The sequence below is a fragment of the Euprymna scolopes genome, chromosome 11 (genome assembly GCF_053919585.1).
Source record: "Euprymna scolopes isolate OS-2025 chromosome 11, ASM5391958v1, whole genome shotgun sequence".
Lineage (NCBI taxonomy): Eukaryota > Metazoa > Mollusca > Cephalopoda > Sepiida > Sepiolidae > Euprymna > Euprymna scolopes.
Genome location: NC_136492.1, coordinates 30,692,997 through 30,711,714, shown reverse-complemented (window position 1 = coordinate 30,711,714; position 18,718 = coordinate 30,692,997). Strand labels below are relative to the sequence as shown.

General features: G+C 33.0%; 2 protein-coding genes across 4 annotated transcripts in view; one reads left to right on the top strand and one right to left on the bottom strand.

The window, feature by feature from the left end:
• LOC145287825 (RING-box protein 2-like) overlaps positions 1-18,718 on the top strand; it is a 212,195-nt gene that overhangs the window by 48,927 nt on the left and 144,550 nt on the right. The window lies entirely within an intron of this gene.
• Positions 1-18,718, bottom strand: part of LOC145287823 (long-chain-fatty-acid--CoA ligase 4-like) — a 215,121-nt gene that overhangs the window by 193,202 nt on the left and 3,201 nt on the right. The window contains exon 1 of one of the 3 annotated variants that reach the window (XM_080135689.1): positions 9,741-9,971. The exons of the other annotated variants lie outside the window; for them this stretch is intronic. The gene's annotated coding sequence lies outside the window, so the exon portion shown is untranslated. Of the gene's footprint in view, positions 1-9,740; positions 9,972-18,718 lie in introns of those variants that run through there. 3 annotated transcript variants of the gene reach the window in all.

The window sequence follows — 18,718 nt, the reverse complement described above, 5'->3', positions numbered from 1 at the left end:
TGTCTATTTAATTTGCCCGACTTTCACATGCTATTTTTTTCCAGATTTTTAGAGCGTCCCGTGTATCTTTCACTTTTCAGTATAAAACAAGTGAAAACTGGCTCGCAGCCGCGTCATGTTTCAAGGTCAAACATCACACGACTTAAGGTTCTCGCACCTGTTAATTTCATTTGATAAACGTTAAATTAAGTTTTTTTTTATTCCTCTTCTCTCGTGGCCGCGATGGCTAGGTCCCAGGGTTTTTTTTCCATTTCGTTTCCATCTCCACATAAAAGGTTCGGGGTTCAAGCTTACTTTCCTACGAAAAGTTTTTTTTTCTTTTACACCTCCAAGCACCAGGCCAACGTTTTTTTTTTTAAAACAGGGTTGTTTTGATCACCCTCCCCCCAACACACACACACTTACAAACACCCGGGCCATGCCGGGTACCCCCCGCTAGTCTATAATATAAAAGGTAAAATGTGTGTATGTGTGTGTTTGTATGTCTGCCAAAAACTTTTGACAGACGTCAGACAGTGGCAAAGTTAGTATGGGTTTAAAGTTCAGTCTCTGAGACAACGAATTAGCCAAAAACATTCATTCTTTCACCATTAACTGGGCCGTTTATTTACAAGGAGGGGTCACTTTTTTTTGTCAACATTTTTGCAAGTCAGATTTTGTGTGTATGGCACAAGGCTTGAAAGTACTGCTTTTTATGATAGGTGTGCCGCAGGAGGGTTTGGAGTCAAAATGGCTATTTTCTGGTGGAAACAGTCCGTAATCCATATAGGTGAATGTGTGTGTGTGTGTTTTCATAGTGTAAGAACAGTAGTTTGGAATACAAAGGTTTAAAAAGGAAATTTGAGTTCTTGCTAAATGTGGTAAATTTCCACGATGGGTAATGTAGTTCATCTGCCATAAAACCATGATGGGAGTTTAAACATCTCACAAAGACAGAGTTTTCTTGAACACGTGCTACACTGCTACACTTGAGAATTCGAAGAGAAACTGCTTTAATTCTGGCGGGTAAATGCCTTTATAGTGCCTGCCTGCTGCTTCGGGACTGATCACCGTATTCAAGCGCGTGGTCGCATCACAATGTCATGTTCCAACATGTTTTTAATAATAGGCATTTCAAAGCAGTGATCGCTGTGGAAATGTTCCTGCCTGTCATTTATTCCGGCCAGACATAGCAGATTGCTACACATCCTATAGACCAAGCTCCAACCTCTGCCCTATCGCCACAATATTGCATCCCTGTTCCTGTTTTACAAGTATTTTAATGAAATATGCTCTGATTAACTAATAGCATTTGTGTCCCCTCAGCATATATACTCCCAATTAACCTGGTAAGCAGCAAAATCCTGCCCCTTCACTATTGAGGTCCATAGATACTGGAAAGTGTTCTCCTCTAATAGTTTTTTTTTCTTTTAGACTGCTAGACTTCAGAGTTCCATCCCCGTTTCCTGCTTTCCTGGCTGCACTAAGCTACAGAAATTCAAATGTAATATGAACAGCCATATGGCTACTCAACTCCCCACAATACCGTAAGACAGGATTCCAAATAGTAGCCCATTACGTCCAAGTGGAAATATGCCTTGCGTGGGTGAAAATTTAAGAAAAATAGTCGCAGTTACGGAAATGCAAAAAAAAAAAAATGATTTCACCTTTGTTAGTCTGTTCGCTCTTTTCTCAATAACACCTTGGAACTTTTTAAAATTTTCCACAAACATTAAACATGATATGAGTAAAACCCCCTCCGAGGTGTCTTTCGAATTAAAATGGCTAAAATTGACACTTTTGTGCTTATTAAAAAAAATTGATGCCTTGGATTTTTATAAAACTTTCTGAAAAGTTGTTATGGATTTCTACATAATTTTCTTTGTCTATACTTCGGGATAACTCTTGGTTGTGCCCCAGGGGGTCTTTTAGGGCTAATAAAAACACTCCATTTTTGAGACTATTTTACCAGAATTGTTCAAAATTTTCTGTGTATTTCTATTTAGCAGTTTTGCATTATGCTGAACTCAAATTTAAATATGTTAAGACCTTGGGGAATTTGGGGGCTAAATGGGGGGGGGGGAGATGGTTTTAGTCATTTCTTTTTTTTGCATGGTGCGGAATTCATATTTACCTAGGTTAAGGCTTAAAACTGCACCGTTTGTTCATTTACACCAGGATTTGATGTTCCCCGGAGATTTTGAGAATTAACTGGAGGGGGGGGGGGATCAAATGCTGAACTTTTTTTTTTTTTTTTTTTTTTTTTTTTTTTTTACAGTGATCACCACTCATCAAGGCCCGGAAGCCACTCAGGGACAAGGGTTATTGCAAGTACATTACGTTAATGTGGAGATTTGATGAAGTGTTTAATTAAGGGGGCGGTTCATTAGGAATTTGTTAACATTGGACTTGAAGACACCCAAGTTGTAGTCCGGAGGGAAGCAGGCAGATGGAACAGAGTTCCACAGGCGTGCAGTTCAAAGAAAGAAGCTTTGTTCATGGAATCCGTATTTTGATTTAGGCACAGATATAGAGTGGGGGAAATTTTTCACAGTGGATTCAGCTAGACGGGTGTTTTTCGTGAAAGATTGGCGAGGGGGGACCAGAGGTTGGAGTTCAGACGAGCACCTGCCATGGAAATAATGATAAAACAAGGATAGGCTCGCAACGTCTCTTCTGTAGGAGAGAGGTTGCAGGGTAGAGAAAAGGGCATCCCCCACTAAGCCACAAAGTCTATTTTGTACTCTGTCAAGGCAGGATAGGCTGTTTTTAGCAGCTCCTGCCCAGATATGGCAACAGTATTCCATCCTTGGACGTACTTGGCTTTTATATAGATAGAGAATTGCATCAGTAGTGAGATATCTTCTGGAGCGGTAGAAGGATCCCACCATTTTTCCAGCGACCTTGGCAACAGACTTGATGTACGTGTTCCATTTCAGATCAGGAGTAAAGGTCAAACCCAGAAGCTTGTCAAAACACGGGGCCTCACCCAGACGAGAGCCATCCATCACAATTGATGCCAGCTGGGGATCAGAGCATTGATGATGTAACTTAGTCATTTTTTTTATGCCTCGTTCACTGTGCACTCACGTGTGACTATGTATGCTTCACTTGTTTTATCTAAGTAGTGTTCTTTGGAGTTTTTTTAACTCCTTAACATCGACTGGCTTCATGCTTTGTTTGGAGCAACTTCCATAAAAAAGAACAAAGAAAAAAAGAAACAATTACAAATGATACAGAGAAACAGCTTAAGAAATGGAAAATTAATAAATTGGCAGGATGCAACTGTCGTCTGTGGGATCACTTTGAGAAACTGTTGACAAACAATATTTGTCATTTTTATAAATGGCTTCTTGGATGTTTACAAGAGTGGGGGGTGGTGTGCATATTCGTCGATGAGACAAAATGACACAAAGCAAATCGACTACATCCAAGCATAATGTAAAAAGATCTGAACAAGTTATCAGAATGTTCAAAGGACAGGCAGTTACAGTTTAACATCCGTAAGTGTAAAAAACTGAAAAATTTTGAAGAGTCAGAGCTTGAAAAAGGAGTGCATGTTGGCAATAACCACCAACATGTTCATTAAGTCAGACTAGGAGTAAATAAAAAGACTACCACCAGAGATAATGATGAAGAAGAAGCTATTTACCAAAATGGTTAGATCAATATAGGGATACAAAGATGCTCAGAAGGTAGGCAATGTCCTTTTCTCCTCCTTGCAACAAATCTCTTTCCCCACAGAAGAAACGTTGCGAGTCTATCTCTGCGTTATCATTATTTTCATCACAAATGCTTAACTGAGCTTCAATCTATAGTCACTCCCTACAAAACATTCACAACAAACACTCATCTAGCTACAACCACTGTCAACAATTTTCCCTACTCTATATCTGTGCTTAAAAATAAATGCAAATTCGATGAAAAAAGTTTCTTTGCTAAAACTGCCTGCCTGTGAAACTTTATAGTGCAGGGCTGCTTTCTAGCTCATTACAACATGATCACTTCCAGGTCCAATGTAAACAAGTTCTCGTTAAGCCGCCCTCTAAAGTAATCAAATTCTATCACTACTCATCATTACAATGTTGTCTCATTGACTATCCAACACTTATTAACCCTTATCCTCAAGTGGCCTTCAGGTCTTGATAAGTGATGACTCCCCATGTATAAAATAGGATCCACCAATATGCTATAGGATATGGTCAAGAAAGTTTGGCACAGAGTTATTGTGTTCTGCCCTACAAGAAAAGAGTAGAAATAATGGTGCTGCCTTCAATGTATTATCAATATGATTGCGGCAACATAATTTAAGACTACAAAGTCCTTACAAGAAGGAACCAGGTCAACCAATAAAGTATTACCTCTCAAAACAACTGGCAGAACAAAGGGGACACAACTACAAGTTCACCCAGTAAACAAAAGAAAATTTTCATTTGGGCTACAGGCAGTTCATAGCTGAAATGAACTAGCAAAATGGGTCGTCAATGAATGGACAGCTGAACAAGTATTTGTCATAGATAATATTCTGTCGCATGAGTATCATTGCAGTGACATGGAAGACCAGGCATAGAATGGGTGTTAACAGCCTAGCCTTCTATCCAAAGACCGCATGATATTCATCTGCCATTCTATAATAAAGACCAATCTGTACTGTATATATTTATATACCTGCCAGTCATGCTAAGTTTGGCGAATAAAAAATGTTGCATAAAACCATTCCAAGTTAAATGAAGAAAGCAAATAGCAAGTCTGACACACACACACTATCAAAAATTAATCAAGTAATCTTTCACTATTCCCATAATGAGATATTTTTCTTTTTTCTATACAGATTGATATGTTTTTTTTTTCTCCTTTTTTTAAACTTTCCAGTTTAAGATTTTTTGATCGCCCGACAAAAGGAGGCTGGACCTGTAAATTCACCCTTGTTCATTCGTCCATTTGTCTGTCTGCATTTTTTTCAATAACTACGCCTTCGAATTTTTGGAAATTTTGCACAAACATTAAACACGATATGAATAAAAAAAAGGAACAATAGATTTTCTGGGAAAACTCTGATTGCCTCCCCCCCTCCAAGGTGTCTTTCGAGTTAAAATGGCTAAAATTGACACTTGTGTCAATTAAAAAAAAATTAATGCCTTGAATTTTTATAAAACTTTATGAAACACTGTAACCGATTTCTATATAATTTTGTTTGTCAATACTTTGAGGTAACTCTTAGATGTGTCCCAGGGGCTCTTTTAGGGCTAATAAAAACACTCCATTTTTGGGACTATTTTATCATATTTGTCCAAATACTTTGTATGAGAATATATTGGATAAACAAGGACAAAGCTCTGAACCTGTTTAGGACGCAGTGGAGTCATGCTTTTTTTTTTTTTTTTAAATGGTGTTCAAACGTTTGTAAACTACTATATAATACAAAATTCTTGTTTCTTGCTAAGAAATTTGTATGATATGCATTAAAAAATGGCAAATACAATTTTTAAAGCCTAAACTACTTCCAAAAAGCCACATTCACGGAATTCAGTTTTAAAAGGGCCACTTTTCAACCCCAGAGAAGAATATGAGAGCGACCTCTTTTAAATATAGCCTTGTCAGGGCTCTACGTACAAACTTATCTTTAGTTGACCTTTGACAACTAAATATTTTCGTTTACTAGCAAAACCCACATGATTTTTAGAATATGATATCTTAGTTTTGTGACGAGTATGTATTTCAAAGATTTTTCTGTGTTATTTTTTAATAAGTATAATTCTAAATATACAGCAAATTTTATGTTGATACTTAAAGTTATAAACATTCTAATTCCTTCAGATATTTTTTAAACAGCCTTTGTTAAAAAAAAGTATATTGTTCTATTAAACTTTTATTGTTTAAATAATTTAACTTTGTTCGTTTTATTAAAAGAAAAAAAGGTTGAAAAATATTTTTCATTCAGTAATGAAATGAGCTTTGAAAGATTGTCAGTGAAAGAAATACAATCGACAAAAGATAAGGATTTCATTATTTCTAGTCGCCACTTTGAAAAATCACTCGCAAATGTGACTGTTTCACTCGCAATGTAGAGCCCTGCTTGTTTTCAAATGTAATAAAATATATGATAATTGTTGTAATTGTGTGAGAAAAAAAACTCGTAATTTCGAGACAGTGGATCTACACAGAAAAAAAGTCAACCAAGCATTAGGTAAAAGGGAACATCCGAAAGAAACAGAGAAAAAGATTGTATATTATTAAATTAAAAACGTTATTCCAGTTCTGAATTTTTGAGATGCAGATTGGTTCTTCATATTTGGTTTCTTCTTGAGTACTATTTGCACAACGTCTCTGTCAATGTAACCTTCTCCAGGCTTATCTTGCTGAACTCTGGAATCGTTCCGCAATGACCTATTTTTAGGCGATTAGTTTTAAAAAATTATCTCCACAAACGCACAACACTTCCTCCACCTCATTATATATATATATATATATATATATATATATATATATAAAGCTTAGTAAACTCTCTAAAAAGTTTAAAAAATAAACTTGGTTACCAGGCGATATGTAAAACGTCAGTATTACACATTAATAGTGACATCATCATTTCGTGTGTTTGTGTTAATTTTTATGGATAAGCGTTCGCGTTATAATTATTAATGGAGTAACGTTTTATTTTTGCTATGGATAAAAAATATAAAACTTACCTTTTGTAAAACAAATACATTTTATTAACGAACTACACGGACTAGAGTTAATAAAAATTGATTTTAACGTCTTCTGTTGACACATGTATTTAAAGATAACGTTCCTTACAAGCCTCCGTAGATTTTTGAAAAAAAAGTGCAAAACATGAGGACCACCCTCTATCAATTTAAATAATAAAATCAAAACGAATTTTGGGTTTGTATTACTGTACACATAGATTCGAAAAAGTTGTCAAAAAACAAATATATAACAAATGAATGTTATCAAAGGCAAGATAAGTTACTTTTCTACCAAACTGGATATATTTTTGTGTTTTTATTCAATGTAACATATTTATTCAGCTCGAAAAACATGCAATGTTTACCGATGTATTGGAAAATTCAAAATGGCGGCCGACTCTCTCTTAAACACGGTAAGTTCGAGAAAAGGTGTTATAAATAATAAACTAGACAAAATATTATTAAAAAAACACCGAATATATGTCAACCTATGTCACGGTAATATATATTGAGCGAATTTCTAACAGTATTTTGTCTAGTTTATTATTTATAACACCTTTTCCCGAACTTACCGTGTTTAAGAGAGAGTCGGCCGCCATTTTGAATTTCCAATACATCGGTAAACACTGCATGTTTTTCGAGCTGAATAAACATGTTACATTGAATAAAAACACGAAAATTATATCCAGTTTGGTAGAAAAGTAACTTATCTTGCCTTTGATAACATTTATTTGTTATATATTTGTTTTTTGACAACTTTTTCGAATCTATGTGTACACAGTAATACAAACCCCGAATTTTTTTCAAGGCCGATTTTGGATTTACAATTTTTATTATCTCAATAGTCTTATATTCTCTTATATGAATATATTTTTTTTATTATTGGAAACCTGTTAAAAGAACCCATTTAAACTTCATATCGTGTAATATTTGAAATGATATTAAATCATTTAAAGCTTTTTTAAAATAATTACTTTTTAGAATTTTTTTTTTCGTTGTTGTTTGTTGTAATTCGAATAATTATATTACCGAGAAAAAAAATTATCAAGAAAAAGTTATTTTTTTTAACATAATATTGAATTTGTCCAATTTTATTTACAACTTTGAGGTAAATGAAAAAATAACAGGATTATATATATATATATATATATATATATATATATATATATATATATATATATATATATATATTTGATCTTTTCAGCTTTAAAAATATTGAAACTTATCGCCCCACATTTATTTTGTTTAGTTTTCAGACCATGAAATATAAGGGAGGGGGGTAGAATACCTAAAAAATGTATTTCCTCTAATATATTTACAACCTACTTTTATTGTGCAAGTTTGTTTAATAATGAATATCGAAAATTTCAGAAAAATATGACGATTATTTAATTTATACTAGATTTTTAAAACATGGGTTAAAAACGTCACTACATAGAACATTGTTTTTTAAAGCGTCGATAATGTAAACACGATTTTTGTCTCGCATTTTCATTATTTTTGTATGCTGTAAAAAATTTTAAAAAGTATTAGCAGTTTATTTGAAGCTTTTTCTTTTAAATGGTAAAAAAGTTAGGATGATAATATTAAATTAAATTACAATTACATCGTGTTACATATGGGGAGGGGGTTAAAACTTTAGCGGGCGTTGGCGGTACCTATTGGTTACACTAACTGGCCGGAATTGTTTTTTTTTTACGTTAAATTTATATAATGAAAATGATCCCCCAATTTAAAGTCTAATTTTTTTTTCGTTTGCATGTAATTGCCTAAAAAAGTATAATCTCATTTTTGCTATTGCAACAGTTGTAATAAAAATTTACCCAAACAAAAACAAAAAACGCTGGAATCAAAAAGTGTAGTGTCTGTTACGGTTCTAATATACTCCATCCGTTTTTTCCTCAGTCAGTAAAGAAGTCCTTCTAGACAGAGGCAATTTTTATTTTTGTCCCAATCTAAAGAGATCATTTTGGGGAACTTGGATTTTTCTCATATTAAATACAAACCCGACTGACCTCGTGTCTAAATCTGCCCTCGAATAAAAATTCTCTATCTTCGTGAATTAAAGGAGACGTTGCAGATTTCTGAGTTTGAAAAATGATACAAAATGACGAATGTCGGAGATTACATCGGTCAAAATGTTGTGAATATAGGATACGAAATAAGCAGTGCGAATAATACAAAATAATTAGTCCGTTGTAATTTTCACTTCATTTAAAACGGACGGGCCGAGAGTGCGTCGGGTCACGTGATCACCTTATCACGTCGTTCCATACTGAAGACAAACGGAGAAAATGACGATTTTCTCATTGAAACGATTTAAATTTGATTTCTTTTTAAACTATGCACCAATTAAAGATTCCGTTTCAAATACGAAACGGATTAAACATAACATTTTCATTCAATAAATTTAATTGTATGTCTACAAACAAAGATGACCTTCAACTATTCAAAATGCGTTTTTTTTTTGTGTGTGTAAACGGTTGTTTCTTTTTGTTTTTTTTAGGTTAAAGTTCAATTTTACAATGAATGAAATCACAACAGAAAATCAACGTTTTTTTTCTTTTTCAAAAGAAATTCTATACAATTGATTTATAACTAAAAAAAGTACTTTGCACTAACATTAACACAGTTAAAATATTCATAAAGTATTAATTTAATATCGATTCTTTTTATCTACTTAGTTTTAAATTTGAATGTATTGTCCTTGTATCTATTAAAAGTTAGGGTTACTTAAGAGTATATTTTACTAAAAAAATTGTATGGAGGGGGGGGGGATAGTCTAATGTACCTATTAACAATGCCTCCCCACGGGACAGAGTTAGACACTAGAGTCGGGTTTTAACGTAAAAATTGTCTCAGTCGTGAAAGATTTCTCCACTGAAAGAGAACGAGAAATGGAAGTGCCGCATCTGAAGAACAGATACTACACTTTGATCTTGGCCAAAAGGGGGTGGGGGGGCTAGTCTAATGTAGCCTGAAACCGAAACACATTTAAAAAAAATGATGCAAGTCTAGAGTTTATACTTAAATTAAAAAAACAAAAATACAGAAAAATCTTTACGGTGTACGTACCAGTGGTGTGGTGTGGTGTACTGGTGACCACCAGTCACGGAACGAAAATTCCAAAAATCACTTAAGTAGTTTTATATAGAAAATCATTTTCTTTTTTTTATCGATTTAAGTAGTTGTAAATCGTAACCATTACAAGACTGATTTTGATCACGGTAGTTCGAATCGAGTTGTCTCCCTCAATTTTATGAATAAACGATAGTGTCGTGATCCGCCATGTTTAATAAAGGGAGACAACTATTCGAACTACCGGGATCAAAATCAACCTTGTAATAGCTACGATTTACTACTTAAATCGATAAAAATCGAAAAAGTTTCTACATAAAAACTAATTATGTGATTTTTAGAATATGACACTTTCGTTCCTTGACCGATATGTACATCATTTTTCTGTATTTTTTTTTTTTTTTTTTAATAAGGCTAAACTCTGAACTTACACAAAAATAATAAATAAAACGAAAATCAATTAACTACCCTAAAAACGCTATCAGGTCCAAAAATGGGTGATGCAACGATGCATGTTTTGGTACTTCTACCCTTTATCGCCGAAACTGGAGACGCCATGTTATTTCGCGCACCTGCCGTTAAAATCCAAGGGCGATATCAGTGTTTTAAACTATGGCCGAAGCATGAAATAAATAACAAATGGAAAACAATTGCTTCCGGACAGAATAAATTAACCTAAAATTAAATGAAAAAAAAAACTTTCCAGTTTTCAGTAATTAAACCGAAACATTTCCAATTAAACAATTATGGATATATATTCTCTTTTACTTTCTTTATTCACTTTTTTTCATAGTTCTTTCCGGAAGTTTATCTAGTTTAATTTTTTTTTTTTTTTATTTCTAACTTCGGACATAGTTTAAAATACTGATTTCTCCCTTGGATTTTAACAAGTGCGTAAAATAAAATGGCGTCTCCAGTTTCGGCGATAAAGTGTAGAAACACGCTTTTATGCTAAATTTATATGCGAAACTGATTTCTCACTCAAAATTCTACTATATGTATGGTAATGTCAAAGATAAATGCTTGAGGGGAAAAAGAAAAAAAAAAAAATTAAGCTACCTGAAGTGGATACGGTTCATTATATAGAATGGAACGGAGCCACGGAGTCGACGAAAACCGAAATCATGCATTTATTTTTTAAAAAATACTTTAGTTTTAACACTTCTTGTTATCACGAAAAAATATTATAAAGTCTATAAAATATTTTTTGTTTGTTTCGTGGTAAAACAAGTGTTAAAACTAAATTTTTTTAATACAATATTTGTTTTATTATTTGATAATACAAGAAGTATCTTCTTTTAAAGTCATTTTTTTTTTTTTTCGTGGTAACAAGAAGTATTAAAACTAAAGTATTTATTTTTAATAAATATATGGTTTCGCGTCTTGACTCCGTTCCGTATCCACTTCCGGTAGCTCGATTTTCCATACATTTTTGGACATTACCATATATATATATATATATATATATATATATATATATATATATATATATATATATATATATATATATATATAAGCTGAACGTCTGTGTGTGTCTGGTCACGAATAGGCTCCTATATGGTTGACTATTTTAAAAAACTGATTACATATAATGATAGATGTATCGAGGATCAGGAATGGGTATGTTTGATCTGGCAGAATGGTGGTTCATAAAAATTGTGGTCTGCGTTCGCGCCTGGCCCCCAAAGTATGAAAAAAAAAAAAAGAAAAAAACGTTTACAAGGGTTTTTAATATAGATGTACACAAGAATACTTTGATAAGTATGTTTCAACTTAAATAGGGATGGTATAATAAAATTGTGGGGTCTGCATTCGCGCCTGTACTCCATGGAAATATGGCACAAACTTTAACAAAGACTTTTCATATGTATACTTTGATAATTATGTTTCAGTTTGAAGAAATATGGTATAAAATTATTGGGTGTTCGTTCACGTCTGACCTCCATAGAATATAAATATGTCACAACGTTTAACAAGATTTTTTAAAAGGGGTGAGGGTCCACAATAACACATTAACTTTAATCTTAATTCACGTTAAAGTGAAAGCCAAAATAAAAATAAAAAAGTCGAAACTTTAGACAATTCAACACAAATTTTGCATAAGTCTGTTTTTTTCCTTCTCCACTTACACATGGCACTCTTTCGAAAATAGATAAATAATAAAAAATAAGAATGTTACTTATCATGTCAAAAGAAGGAAAAATCCTGCTCATGTGATTACGTGTCTTTTTAAAAACATTTACATAACCTTTTTATTTTTATATCTGTTTAAGCCTTTTTTTGTCAGTGTACTAGAAGGAATTCATTTGATTACATCCTTTCTGCGTGTTCTTTACATTACAATAGTACAACCCTGAATCCGACGGCACAATACTACACCGTTCAATACTGTAAAACTGAAACGAAGTTGTTCTGCTTGAAAAGGGCACCATTTTCTTATCCATATCGATTCTTCGCTTTAAAAAATAAAGTAATTACGTGTTTACTTTTTTAATATCCAATTTTGCTCTTTTACTAAAGTAAGTAAAGCTTCATCATTTTTCAAAACTGTTTTTGTTTCTTTGTTTTTCGATATTTCATCGATATTATTTAGTAAGAGTGTTTTAGCAGAAAAGCCAAAAAACGACTACCTGAAAAAAATAAATATACAAGAAAAATGTTACCATAGTCAATAAAAGTTCAGTTCATGCTTTTTTTGTTTTGAAATAGTTTTTAATGCTCTTTACTTGAAATAATTTCAGCGAACCAAAATTAAAATGAAATTTGAGGCAATAACTACTTAAATGAATTTTTATATAAACTACACATGCCATAATCGAATATTCCTCAAGCACAAAATAACGGAAAACATTAAAATGTTTATAAATATTCCTTACGTCGACGGAACTCTCTTAAATTGTTACCACAGAATGCTCAGGTGCCCCTCCTTCAAATTGAAAACGGAGCTCTCCATTTCAAAGTTGCTGCCATTTTGATTTTTTTTCAAACCGGTTCATGAATTAAAATAAAAAAATTTTTATAAACTACTTAAAAATACAAACCAATGAACTTTTCTACCATAAAAGTAACTTTTATTGACTATGGTAACATTTATTTCTTGTATATTTATATTATTATATATATAACATTTTCTCTTTGTAAGGAAACACCATTTTGTTAGTCACTCTTGGCTACGAATGGAAACAAAGTTGATATAAAAAATATATTTTCGCGAAAATTATCTTTACTTTCATCATATTTTGCTTAGGGTAAAATTTTTGAGTATCAAAACCTATCTCTTTACAACCCCCTCCTTTTCATAACCTATCCTACTTTCATCAATCACTCCATTTTCTGTAGGCTGTTTTTGAACCCAGTCAACGACGGGTACTTCTGCTAGTATATATATATATATATATATATAAATGCAGGTTTGAGACGTTCAAAAGTAGGGACAAATGAATACAATGAGGTTGTTAAATGCTCAATAACAAGAGCAAAATATTTTATCATTTATTCAAGGGTAAACAGTTACATTTCACCCATTAAAACAAATAATTATTCAAGCCTGAATAGATTATATTCATATCAGTTGATGATACGACCTGGACACATTCTGATAGCATTTTGGTCATCTGTGAGCATGAGGATGGCATTGCATCTGTCGGGCTGAGGTATAATCCTAAGAGGTCCACCCTCCGAAGTCATTGGCTCCTGTCTTTCAGATAGAATAAGTTTATTGTTTACTACCTGAGATGCCCCTACCAGGGGATGGCCAGAGTGCTCATTTAGGGCCACTGGCTTCACTTTCCTCACCTTCCTGAAGTGTTACATCTCCTGCGGTGGGAGGGAAGTCAATAGTTCAACAGTTTTTCATTTCGGCACTAAAGCCAACAAAGTCTAGGCTATTTCTGAAATAGCATTTCCTTGTTGACGCCAGTATGTTTCTACAACTGTGCAGTTCTAAGAGGTCCATACTTGCAGGCTTTGCCTTCTCTCCTTGAGAACGAGTTAATTTATTGCTGATTGCCTGAGGCGCCACTACCGGAGAATGCCAATAAAGGAACCCAAGCATATTTTGCATGCCAAAGTACTCTTCATCTAGGGTACTGGTTTTTCAACCACATTTTACTCTTGTATCACATCATCCTGCCATGAGAGAGAGAGATAAATAACCTTCAACCATTTACAAAAAAATACAAAAGAACAATATAAATAAAACTATGTCCTTTGGGTTTTCGGTTTCAAAAATAATTTTTATTTTGTAAGGTTCTCTTTCGGCTATATTACCAAATTTTACAGAGTCAATATAAATAGAAATGGAGCTGGTCCTTATAAGCACCTTATTAAGTTACATGATAGCCACTTATTTAACCTTTCAGAGCCAGCTTATTACATTTGGAGTTTTGATATGTTCATCATTAAATTATTAAGATTTTATTTAGATTACGATTTGGTAATTCTACTAATTTCTCATAAAAACACTCACAAAGCCGGAGTTCAGTGTAACAGCATATTCAAATAGTCGAAATTTAATAAAATCATCAGAACAAGAATCTTGTGTTTCTCACCTCACTATCCATGACTGTTTTATTGCATATCAAACTTTTTCAAGTCATTTTTAACACTGGATCAAGTTAGCTTCTGTGAAAAAAATATTTCTTTTAACGGCATGTAAACCATCTAGGGGTTATTTAATGTCCAATAAAGTTGTCAAATATAGGTAAGATAATCTTTTATAATATTAATCTCACCTGTCTGTTTCAATGTATGTATATGTGTATGTTTGTATGTCTGCCTAAAACTTTTGACAGAGGCGAAGGATTTTCACAAGATCCGTATTGTTTTGAAGCTCGCCCTTCAGACGACAAATATCGAAAAATTAGCTAAAAACATTAATTCCTTCACTCTCAACTGGGCACTTTTCTACAGGGAAGGGTTGCTTTTTTCGAAAGTCAATACCCTTTTTTCGATTGACTAGCCTTAATTTAAACATTCGCCATTTCTGGTTTGGCGATGGATGCAACGACAAAGACATCACGTTTTTTTTTCACGTTCATTTCCTCCTTCACAGTACGGGTTCGAGCTTGCCAGTCTACTACCACTTTTTTTTTTTTTTTTTTTTTTTTTTTTTTTTTTTGCTCAACACACCTTCAAACACCAGGGCAACGCCGGGCACCCACACTAGTTATTTATAAGCCCAGAAGACATGGCTCAGTCTTCATTGCTCCTAAATCTGGAAATTTCAATGAAAATAAGAACATAACACCTAGCAGGGAATTCTACTGAGAGGGATAACTCTGAAAATATCATTCTAAGAAAGATATTTCTTTGAAAGCATTACCTTTTTGGCATTGCTAATCTTTGTTCTTAATGTGATTGATCCTTAGCTATTGACTTTTTATGTATCTATTTGGGGAAAAAATTAAAAAGGTAATTTTGTAAATTAACATCCTCCGTTCAAGCATCCTCTACTTCCCCCTTAAAATGAAATTCTAGGTACAATAATTTATACATGAAACTGATTCCTCAATCTAAAATAATTGTTTTCTTCGTGTTCACTCACGAATGATCTAAAAACAAATAGAACCCTTTTTGGAGGGGAAGGGGGGGGGGTTAACAGAAGATATTATTCTATAATAAATGCCACCAAAAAATTGTACAGTTATTTTGAATTTTTTTTCTCTAAGGCAGCCGCTTGACAACGTTGGATAAATACAGCTAATAGAAAACTAATAATGGTAATACCTGTGAAAGAAACATGTTTCATGTGAACTGAACTACATTTCAATATACGCAATAATCACGTTCACAAACAGGTTCTCGTTAGATCACCGAAGTTAAGGAAAGTTATTCAAAATGGATAACCATTTAAGAACACCAGGCGCTGTACAGTACAGTGCTATATATCCTAATCTCGGAACTGTTTTCAGTCGTATTCGGCTTCAACTTGCCACTAGAACCCAGTAGCGTCAATTCACTAGGAGTGGTTAGAGACTGTGCAACCTTTGCTTCACAATTCAGCGCATTTCATCAATCATTCTGGAAGATGGTTCTCATTGTCCCGACGTACGAACATCCATATCAATGAAAAGTGGGTGTTTTTTTTTTGATACTTACACACTATTCGTTTGGAGAGTAGTTATAGATCAGCACATTTTTTTCTCATCACTAATGAATTTGGTTTTGTTTTTGTTTTGTTTTTTAATTTATCAATTTTTTTATTGAAATTAATTCAAATAAATAAACTTTATAAATTTAACCCAAAATTATTACCCACTTTATGAGAATTGCCAATTTGAGTTCTTTTTAATCATGAGATTGCTCGTAGAGGCTAGAAAATTCAGGTGGGGATGTTGATGCCTGGAAAACTCGTCTCCGGAAAACCTGTACCCGGAAAATCCACCCTTTTTGCTAGGTAGGAAAACTGGTCCCTTATTGAATAAATATCGATTGAAAACACATTTTATTACCGTTCTTGAAGGAGATATTGTTTTTAAAAGAGACTATGCAGTATGCACCCGGGGTGCATACTGCATAAAATAATTGCATAAAATACTGCATTGCACCCCCATAATATTTTTTAAAATTATTTTTAACTCTGGCTTAAAAAAAAAAAATAAACTTGATTACGTTGTTAAGATACGAAAAACGAAACCAAATATTTATTTTTACAAAATACTCTAGTTTTAACACTTTTTGTGTCATTACGAAACAAAAATAAAGAAAGAAAACACGTATTATCAAAGAAAAGAAAGCAATTATTTTATTTAGAAAAATTAATTCAGTTTAAATAATTCTTGTGTTATTACAAAACAACAAAAAAGAAAACACGGTCTTATGTAATTTTGGTACCGCACTGAAATAATAACGTTATCATTTCGAAAGCCATTCTTAACATGGGGAGGAGAGGGTATCGTTTAAAAGTCATTTCGGAGGCACTTGTGTACTTGTGCAATACTTAAAAATACACAAGTTTATTTTCTTTTGGAAGTGAGGGAGACTCGTTTTAAAACTATATCTACCTCATTATTTTCTTTAATTTTCGGACATTTTTTTGTTAAAAATTTACTAAGTAATGTCGAGTGCGACATTACTTGTTATTTCTTTTTAACTAAATAAACTCTTTAAAATAAGTTTAAACACTAAAAACTTACAAAACTAGGTAGAAAACAAAAACTTAGAAAAATCAATTTAATTTTTTAAAACAATAAACATGTAAAAATATTTTTTTAAATATTATGGGATGTGCATTATTACCTAAAAATATACAAATGTATTTTCGGGTTTGTATTACTGTACACATAGATTCGAAAAAGTTGTCAAAAAACAAATATAGAACAAATAAATGTTATCAAAGGCAAGATAAGTTACTTTTCTACCTAACTGGATATAATTCACGTGTTTTTATTCAGTGTAACAATGTTACACTGTAACATGTTTATTCAGCTCGAAAAACATGCAATGTTTACCGATGTATTGGAAAATTCAAAATGGCAGCCGACTGTCTCTCGGAGAGGGTACGTTTGGGAAAAGGTATTATAAATAATAAACTAGACAAAATACTGTTAGAAAACAACCGAATACATGTCAACTTATGTCACGGTAACATATATTGAGCGAATTTCTAACAGTATTTTGTCTAGTTTATTATTTATAATACCTTTTCCCAAACGTACCCTCTCCGAGAGACAGTCGGCTGCCATTTTGAATTTTCCAATACATCGGTAAACATTGCATGTTTTTCGAGCTGAATAAACATGTTACACTGAATAAAAACACGTGAATTATATCCCGTTTGGTAGAAAAGTAACTTATCTTGCCTTTGATAACATTTATTTGTTCTATATTTGTTTTTTGACAACTTTTTCGAATCTATGTGTACAGTAATACAAACCCGTATTTTCTTTTGGAGGGCGCCCGTTTTAAAACTATATCTACCTCTTTAATTTTCTATTTTTGAGCAATTATCGAAACTCCTAAGACGTGCCTCTTATGTCGGACATTTTTTGTTCATAAGTAACATTCGACATTACTTTTTTTTTTTTTAACTACATAAACTCTTTAAAATAAGTTGAAACACCGAAAGCTAGGGTAGAAAACGAAAACTTAGAAAAATTAATTTAATTTTTTTAAAACAACAGTAAACAAGTAAAAATATTATTTTCAAATATTATGGGATGTGTATTCTCTTTTAAAGACAATATCGTCTTCAATAACTGTCATAAAATGTGTTTTCAATCGATATTTATTCAATAGGGACCAGTTTTTTCCTACCTAGCGAAAGGGGTCGAGTTTTCCGGGGACGAGTTTTCCTAAATTCGGGGAGGTTACCTAGCGTGCAGAGCGTTTGTTCGTAGTTTCAGTTGCATGGGAAAACTAGAGCGTTCTGGATTCATTTGGACATCGCTTTTTGGCGTTATTTGAACGTGGGGACAAAGGCGTGACCACAGGGCATACGTTCAGAGGACGAATGTTTCCAAATCACAAAATAAACACAGTGCCAAAACAAAACAAAAAAAGAATAGGAAAAAAGTTTAATGTTAAGTACTTATATCACGATTTATGGAAATTGTCGAGCACAAACAAAAACTAATTATATTAGTTTCGTTCTTTTGCACAAGGTACTTATAAATTGTTTTAAAAACATATGGTGTTTCTACACTTTATCGCCGAAATTGGAGACGCCATTTTTTTTCACGCACTTGTTATCCAAATCTAAGGGAGACATCATTATATGGCCGAACGATTGCTTCCGGAAAGGGAAAGAATAAATTTATCAAAATTATCATTTATTACTTCCCGAAACTTGGTAAACCGATATTACTGGAGAAAATGAATCTATATATACTTATCCACTTTTAAGAATCCGGAAATTTGTAATGACCAAGAAATAATTTAATTTACATAGGAAAGTGATCCCGCCCGCCCCTACTCTAAAATCTAAAGATTAGGTTTAAAAAATCAAAAAGCAAACAGAATGAGTACAGGAAGAA